The sequence below is a fragment of the Palaemon carinicauda genome, chromosome 2, assembly GCF_036898095.1.
Source record: "Palaemon carinicauda isolate YSFRI2023 chromosome 2, ASM3689809v2, whole genome shotgun sequence".
In the NCBI taxonomy this organism is placed as follows: domain Eukaryota; kingdom Metazoa; phylum Arthropoda; class Malacostraca; order Decapoda; family Palaemonidae; genus Palaemon; species Palaemon carinicauda.
In genome coordinates, this window is record NC_090726.1 from 76098962 (window position 1) to 76108961 (window position 10000).

Below are 10000 nucleotides of genomic sequence, written 5' to 3' on the forward strand. Positions count from 1 at the left end.
TCATAAAACAGGCTGTGTAATCACAGCTTGTCAGCGCATGGAAGCTTGGTAGAGCATTGCATATAGGTCCAGGCAGTTTGGTTGCAAGATGTGACATATCTATGAAACGCATGAAATTTCTAGAACTCAATCCAGCATCCATCCAAATCTGTGCATTAAGAAACCTAGCATGGTAGAGAATGATGATGAAGACGTCAGTGTTGTTACTGCGAATGGCAATCACTGGGACCACATCATGGTTAACAGCAACAAAGTTTGCATGGTACAGTAACCGTGTATCAGCTTCTTCATGCCTGCACTGAAGCTCATGAACCAGGATCCTGTTGACAGTTTCACGTGCTGAAGTGTTCCACTGCAAAGTAGACCTGATGTCCCTGAAGAGTCGATGCATATCTATCTGATGACCATTCATCCTTGAAGAAGGCCAAAAACTCTGTTTTGAAATGTGATGTCCTCCAAGCCATGTTGAGATCTGGTGGTCTTTTCTGTGACGAGCCAGTGATTATGTAGGCAGTGGGTGTCCTACCACACAAGTCATGTTCAATGTCCTTGATACTTGGTCTATTAGGATATGTGTCACAGACTATGTGTACAATTTCACCAGTGCTACAAGCTTATTTCAAAATGGACATTGCCATCCCCCCCTAGGTGGATGGCATGTCAAGCGTACGGAAGAAGAATATAGCATCAATAATATACACATCAGTCCTGTCTGGTATGGCATTCAAGGTTCCCATTGCTTCTAATTTTTCCATTAATGTCCTCTTTGATGTCTTGTTCATATCACCAGTTACATGACACACTGAGAAAGGAACTAGAGTGAGAGGACAGGACAGGTCAATACTGAGATCAAGTTATTGCGTTACTGACGAATACAACAGCCTTCTAAATATGTCTCTGGTGCATTTTTCTTCTTTGATCTGTTTGTCTTTTGTGGTGAATTTAACTTTTACTGCAACATGTGTGACATTTATCACCTTTCTTTGCTTAACAGTCCGTTCAAAATGCCCACCATCTACATTACATTCATTAACAAAAACTTGATGCCAGGTCGATCCAGTTTCTTTTGACTGCAGAAGTCTGTCTTTCACACCATCCAGTGTTTAGGCAATACAGAGTATCATCATTAAAAGTGAATGGATTGAGAGTGTTCTCCACCACTGTGATCGTGCTCTTAAGGTATGCATTGTCTTTGGCTATCCTTGATGGCTTTAGTTCCTGTATTGCATCATCCACCAGTGTGATTCCAGCCATTTCCAGGAGACAACTCACAAATAACTCCCCTAAAAAATCTTGTTGTGGCGGGATGTTGCAAGGACAACCCCCACACCCTTGAATCACACTTACTGACAATGGTCTCCTCAACACATACTTTCCCCTTACGTTATCTAAAACTGGACTCTTAGGCAAAAGGACACAAAAAACAAAACATAACCTTAAAACTATATATTTCTTACAAACTATAATAAATCCAACCAAAATCAACAGCATCAAAAACTTTACACTAAATATACTATAAATACCATTCAAATAAACGCAAAAAAATCCTAACAAACTTAACTTATACCACACACCAACACCAAAAATAAATATATATATATATATATGAATTTCTTGTATAAATATTATGGGACACCAACACAGTCGCCACACACAAGCCGGACTGTCTTTACGGCACACAACTCTGTGTTTAACAGTTCATTGGGTGGCAATTCGCCACAACTACTTCCCTGATTAGGGTCGTGGTTATCATTAGCACCACCATCATCATCATCATCATCATTATCATCATCATCATCATCATCATCAATCGGAATCTTAAATAACAGGCCAGGTCAATAACGGTTGTGCAGTCAAATAAGCAGTCCAAACAATATTACGTACAGGCCAGGTGATCAACAACAAATCCACTTTCTAAATTCGGTCTCTCCAAAGGAGGAATCACGGCCTGCCAAAATAAAAAAGAAAAACACTTACGAACACTTCTAGCTAACTGAACTATCGCACTATAATCAAAGATAAATAATAAATTGTTCCTATCATTCACAATCACGATAACCAAAGATAAACAAAACTGTACTTACTCAGAAAATCAATGAACACTTCCAATGCTGGTAAGAAAAAATATATAAATAGTTATCCAGCACTCACACAACTGCCTTAAGCTGCAGTCAAATAAAAAAAGCATTCGCTCCGAAACATTCACCACTGTCGTAACCTAACTAAAAACATAAACAAACAATCTCATTTGTACCAACAGTCTTTCCCACTACAAACAATCATTCTCTCTCTCTCTCTCTCTCTCTCTCTCTCTCTCTCTCTCTCTCTCTCTCTCTCTCTCTCTCTCTCTCTCTCTCTCTCTCAGGATTTGGCAAAAAACAAAAATTAAAACAAAACAAAAATAAATCCTCCACATTCCTCCCCCCTTACTTTGCCAAATCCTTCTCACACAACACTTACATTATTTTTTTCATAACCCAGTCGCAGTCGGGAACGGGACCTCTACTCCGAGTTACTGGGCCCCCATATATTCTCTCATTCACTTCTCCCTTATCACAATCATTCGCTACATTGACACTATTCCTATCTAAATCCCTATCATCTAATATATCATGTACAATCATATCTACCTCGTTCTCATCTGGCCCTATAATTACACTCATTTCTGTAAACAGTTCATCCATTTCATCAAAAACATTCTCAACTTTAGCAAAAGATTCATTCATGCTACTTATCATTCTCCTGTCTCTCATTCTTGCGTTATTCATTTTTTCTTTTACATCATCTAACGAAAAGCCACACACACTATAAGTATCATTCATACTCAGCCACGTTTCATCTGTATTAATACATTTATCCTCCACACTCACTTGTACATTTACACCCTTGTCATACTTATTCGTATTCTTACCTATACCTATAAATTTCACTTGCACTTTCTCCTCACTTAAAACTTTCAAACGCCTCTTTTTCCTATATTCAACTAACACTAATTGTTTATTTTCCAGCCCTAACTTCTCATGCATACTAGATTCATACTTGCTCATTTCTAACCAATTATTCATCCCATTCTCACAAACATTAATCCTATTCCTTCCACACACACAGGAGGACTCACCCAGCTGAACCCTTCTACACTCTAGTTTCCCGAACATCCTGGCTGATTTACTCCCTTCTTCCTACATACCCTAGCTACATGCCCATCTACACCACATTCAGTACACTTACCCCGCGGCTCCTTGCACATTCTAGCATAATGACCATCCTTACCACAATTACCACAAATTACATTCATATGATTACTACGACATCCACTCGCTATGTGCCCAGTCATACCACGCCGATAACATTTTACCCCTTTCTCTTTCTTGCACTCGCTAATTCTATGCCCTACCTCACCACATCCAAAACAAGCACCTAGAGCCCATCTACATTCATTCTTCTTATGCCCTACTTTCCCACACCTATAACACTTTTCATCACGAACACGGCTATCTGACATACCTCGATGTGCACTCACACTCCTATCCCTATTGCGCCAATTACCCTGCCTAAATCCTTCATTTGTCCTTACAGGTATTCCCACATTACTCGCCCTAACACTCCTATCTACTACATAATCAGCTACCCTCATTGGTCCTCTCAAAATTGCATCCTTATAACTACCAGATTCTATTACACTTTCTTCCATTCCAGTTCTTACACTCACAAATTTACTTTCTTTCATGCACCTATCTAACTCATAATCCTCAACTATCTCTAGTATATCATCCCATGTCAATCTCTCTTGCGTCCACCTCATTTTCTCCTTCCGTTTCAAAGTAACAAACTCAGCAACATTCTCGGGTACAGTAGCCAAAAACTTCTTCATTATCTCCTTATTCTCATTTATACCTTCATCCCCATACTTCTTCCTAGCTAAAGTTTCCAACCTACATACATACATCGATATCGCTTCTCCTGCATTCATCCGTGCTTCATCAAAATTATTCTTACGCTTATACCTAACACTACCTTTCATACATTTTACCTGCTCAATTATTCTCTTTTTCACACTTTCATAATCAATGTCACCTACACTCATTATCACTCCATACATCGTCAACAAATACCCAGTCAAATATTCTCCTAAATCCCTAGCCCAAACTCTTTTACTATCACAATACTCATCCTGACAATACCTCTCATACTCCTTGAAAAACTCGTATACATCCCTACTACTCTGCTCATTGAACCTTTCACACCGAGGTACCTCTCTCATAAACACAGTCTTACACACATCACGTTCATTCTCACTGCTATCATCACTGTCTACTCCCTTGTTACCTTCTTCCTCATTTGAATATAATGAATCCACTTCCACACTTAAATTCCTATCCTTAACCATTCCCTTCTTACCCTTTTTCTTACTTACCACTTTCACCCATTCACGATCATCCTTGCTAGTCTAGTAGGAAGATAGGGTTCCCATGCACCCCCATGATACATTTTTTTAACTTGCATTTTTGCAATCCCTGGGGTGTCTGGAAACAGAATCCCCTTTGTTCCCATTCAAAAAAATGTCCCATGTGGGTCGTTTAGCCGTCTATTTGTCCGCCATCTTGGATTTCTTGAGATGTATAAGTTAGGGGTAGGGGAAATATAAAGGACCTTTTCGTAAAGAAATAAATTAGTTACAGGTACAAACTAGGTATCATTGGAAAGGGTAAGAACAGCACTATCACAAGAACCCATCACTTATTCGGTCATGACATTAATGACGTCATCAGGGGTCAAAAGGTCACGTTAAAGGGGCACTAGTCAAAATTCGGGCCCATCCAATTTGTTAACCATCCTACACCTAACTGAATAAATATTTTGGATTCTACTTTGCTTCAAAGAATGTACATGAATAGGTAGTTTTTAAATCTAAAACAAATTAATTAACTAGAGTGTAACATTATTAACCCTTTCCATGAATAAAACGAAAATATTGAAAAAATGATTTTTTTAATTGAGATTAATGTGAAATTCCAGTTCGACACATCTTTGTTTTCTCTGCCTTTCTGTTATGGTAAAAGGCCTTATATGTTCCAATGAGTTCCGAAATACAGTCTATGTATAATTCCATTGGTATCTTCACTTGGTATTATCAGAATATGCATTACACACATATATCTAGATAGAATGTCTGATAACGAGTTGCTATAACACGCAGGCCAAAAATATATTAACTTGCAATATTATCATGACTGCCAAAAGTCTCAATGTTCATACTAATCTAATGTTAATTATCACTGAGTTCTTCTTCATTGTCACTGTCTTGGTCAGCCTGTTCTCCATAATCTTCGTAAGAAACGGCTCCTTCAGTCACATGATTCACCCGCTCGTATGGAAGCTGTGTGTAAGTTAATTCCAGACAGTCTTGATGGTTTGGACTTGGAAATGACACGCTACCACCGAGGTAGCTATCAGGCCTTTACCAAACATCAGGATCGTTTGAAATGTGTTGTGCTAGATGATGAATCTTCAACAATTCGATCCCCTCGTAAATCATCAACCTCTTCCAAGAACATTTTTCCACCTGAGTGTATTTTCTGTGGAAAGCTTGAAACGGAAGTTTCTGGAAGGACTGAACGTTGTGTCCAGTTTGCATCTTTCAAGGGAAAGGAAGCAGCTTGGACTCATATTGAATCCTAAGCCCTAGAAATGGGAGACAATCGTTTACATCGCAAAGTGGCATGCGAAGATTTATTTGCAAGGGAGGCTCATTTCCATAAATCCTGTCATAGTTCTTTCAAACTGAGACATGTGAATTACTTACGTTATCAAGCCAACAGAAGTACTGAAGACAAGCATGATGAAAAGCATGAAGCTCATCAAAGCTCGTTTAATAAAGTTCTGGATTTTATACGTGAGAGTTATTGGCCAGAAGGAGGTCGTGCAACTTGGAACACTCCGCCACCTTTACGTCCAAGAACTTGAACGCTGTGGATTTCCAAATCCAGATTTCAGAAGTGACAAGCTGAAGACCCGACTTCAAAGACACGAAATTAATGAGAGCATCGCTTTCACAAAAGTTTTTCCTGGGAACAGGGGATGCATAACCTTCAACCTGGTGTACAGCAAAAGCATCTCTGTTGCGGAAGCAGTGACATATGCATATAGACTTGGTTCCAGAGACAAGTTTGAGGATGTTGCCTTGCACTTGCGCATTGCTGTTCAGGGGATGTTCCATGAGTCAACACCACTTCCTTGGCCTCCAACAGCTGATGAGCTGGATGCCAGAGCATCAGAAGATTACCTTCCAACAGAACTTATAAAGTTCCTGTCGACTCTTCTGGTGGATGAAGTAGTCGTGGAAAAGTCTGAAAAGTGCCGACGTCTGGTCCTTTCCATAGCTCAGGTGAGATTTAACCACATTTGCTTTACCATCTTGATATATAGTTTTACCACATTCTGTAATGAAAATGTAAACCATTTTCTGTCTAATGTCTAGTGGTTTTATTTCCAGGACATCTGCCGTGCTGTGACAAACGGAGAGTGGAAATTACCTAAACACATTCTGCTTTGCAGCACCATACGACACCTGTATAGAAGCAAGCAACTCACCAATATACTCCATAGATTAGGTCACAGTGAGTCCTATGACTTTGGCTTGGAAGTTGAGACAGCACTGGCAGAAGCCATTGACGATGTTTCCTCTTTGCTCATTCCCCAAATTGCTATTGGTGAGGACAACGAAGTTTTCCATGTTGAGTGGGACAACTTAAACAAAATAACTACAAATGTCCATGGATCAAACGTGGTGAACAGCACTGGAGGGATTATGATACAGGAGGTGAAACTGAATGCTGACATTGCCGACAAAGATAGAACTCTCCCACTCAAGCAGCGGAATAGGACTCGTTGTTTGGAAGTTGGAACCCCAGTAACATTGCCCCCTCTTCATATTTATGGTCGCGTTGGGCCCAAGTTTCCACCAGGAGCAAAGTTCAGTCCACCCATCGCAAACGATAAGTTGTATGCAGAGTGCATCCAAGAGTACCGCTTGTGGTTACTAATGTGAATGGTCACTGACAGTAAACACGGTAAAGAAACGCAACTTGTCCCTGGATTTGGTGGCTTCATCTCAGCTACTTGCAAAAAACCGTCTCGGAAATCGACCATTGACTATTTCAACCCGATCAATCAGCCGTTCACCAAATATTCCGTGATCAGGGAGGTGTTGAAGCGTTCAGAAGATGCTACGCTGGAGGTCGGCCAGAAATATGTTCTTAGCACCTTTGACCTTGGAGGTTGCATGAAAGCACTCCCCCTCATTTGGAAGTTTCCTGAAGAATACAAGAACCATGTGGTAACCCTGGGGCCTTTCCACACAGTGATGAACTATATAGGCATGTTGACTGGTCACAAATGTCTGGGCTCTGGCTACGCTGAAATCCTCCTTGAGGCTGGACTTGTAACCAGTGGCTGTCTTAAGAGTGTGCTAAAAGGGAAGGCATATGCCAAAGCTCTATTCTGTCCGAAGACTGTCAGTGAAGCAATGGAGCAGTTGTTGATAGAGCGCTTCAGTGAAGAGGAGAATGTAGATATCAATAACCCTGTGGCCCTGCTCAGTGCTGTCGAGAACTGCAGTCGTGAGTCTCTTGATCATGCCTTGCATGATCCATCTACTGTCATCATTTTGGACAAGTACCAGGCTTACGAAGACAAGGTTCGTGATGGCCATTTAGGGAAAACTGCCACTTTCTGGCTCAGTGTGATTGATCATACACGACTTATCAATTTTGTGCGGCAATTGATATGATTATACTCATCTCCTTTCAGAAAACTTGGGGATGAATGGTCGGTAGAGCCAGAAACGATTGATGATATCAAGGCATTCACATGTCTGATGTATGGCTACTCCAGACAGAAATCTATGGACACTGTATGTAGAATCATGTTAAGGAAGATGAGCAACTGACAAAAAAATGTAAGATTGACCTCTCCCATTTGCCACCTTGCCGAGACAACCTTATCCCACACATTCGTCGAGTGAACCATAACCTAGCTATCTACAAGCGACCAGATACTCCAATCTTCTGGTCTCCAAAGCCATATGATCCTGAACAAGGTTGGGAACAAAATTATGAGGGTGTTCTGGAGCCAGTGTGGTCTTGCAGCCCGGTACTTCCCCCTGCCTTGATAGACTTAGTTCACAAGACTACGGAAGAGATGGAACAGTTTGATAATAACCCTGATGGAGAACACACTGACCAAGACAGTGACAATGAAGAACTTCTCAGTGATAATGAACATTAGATTAATATGAACATTGAGACTTTTGGCAGTCATGATAATATTGCAAGTTAATATATTTTTGGCCTGCGTGTTATAGCAACTCGTTATCAGACATTCTATCTATCTATCTATCTATATATATATATATATATATATATATATATATATATATACATGTGTAATGCATATTCTGATAATACCAAGTGATGGTACCAATGGAATTATACATAGACTGTATTTCGGAACTCATTGGAACATATAAGGCCTTTTACCATAACAGAAAGGCAGAGAAAACAAAGATGTGTCGAACTGGAATTTCACATTAATCTCAATTAAAAAAATCATTTTTTCAATATTTTCGTTTTATTCGTGGAAAGGGTTAATAATGTTACACTCTAGTTAATTAATTTGTTTTAGATTTAAAAACTACCTATTCATTTACACATTCTTTGATCAAAGTAGAATCCAAAATATTTATTCAGTTAGGTGCAGGATGGTTAACAAATTGGATGGGCCCGAATTTTGACTAGTGCCCCTTTAACGTGACCTTTTGACCCCTGATTACGTCATCAATGTCGTGACCGAATAAGTGATGGGTTCCTGTGATAGTGCTGTTCATACTCTTTCCAATGATACCTAGTTTGTACCTGTAACTAATTTATTTCTATACAAAAAGGTCCTTTATATTTCCCCTACCCCTAACTTTTTCATCTCAAGAAATCCAAGATGGCGGACAATTAGACGGCTAAACGACCCACATGGGACATTTTTTTGAATGAGAACAAAGTGGATTCTGTTTCCAGACACCCCAGGGATTGCAAAAATGCAAGTTAAAAAAATGTATCATGGGGGTGCATGGGAACCCTATCTTCCTACTAGACTATGCTATCATCCTGACACTTTTTCTTCTCTTTCTTTACATCACTTTTACCTTTCTTATTCTTCCTATTACATTTTTGTTCATCCTTACTATTCTTAATTCCCTTATCTTCAATCTCACTATCACTATTACTATTACTATCACTATCACTTCCTTTCCCATTATCACAAACCTTAGCCTTCTCATCCACTATCAACCCATTACCCGAAGCTGAGGACACTCCTCCGACTGCACCTTCACCCATTATAGTTTTCATCATCCCCATGACTTGCCCCATCATAGCTTCCAATCGGTTCTCCATTCGTTCCTCATTCTCTTTCATCCTCATCTCAACACATTCTTCCACTCTCTTTACAGTTCCCTTTAACTCCCTAAGCTCCTTCTGCATCGCCGCATTCTCCCAGTTCAACCTCTTATTCTCTACTAGCAACCTCTCCTCACGCTCCTTACTCAGCCGCAATTCCTCCTTAAAAACCCTTAACTGCTCCTCCATTTCTCATCAACCTTATATCTAATATCTTATCCTATCAGTCCTTCGTCTAAGAGTCCAGCTTCAATCGCACCTCGGCTGTCCCTGTTCGGGCGCCAAAATAATGTGGCGGGATGTTGCAAGGACAACCCCCACACCCTTGAATCACACTTACTGACAATGGTCTCCTCAACACATACTTTCCCCTTACGTTATCTAAAACTGGACTCTTAGGCAAAAGGACACAAAAAACAAAACATAACCTTAAAACTATATATTTCTTACAAACTATAATAAATCCAACCAAAATCAACAGCATCAAAAACTTTACACTAAATATACTATAAATACCATTCAAATAAACGCAAAAAATCCTAACAAACTTA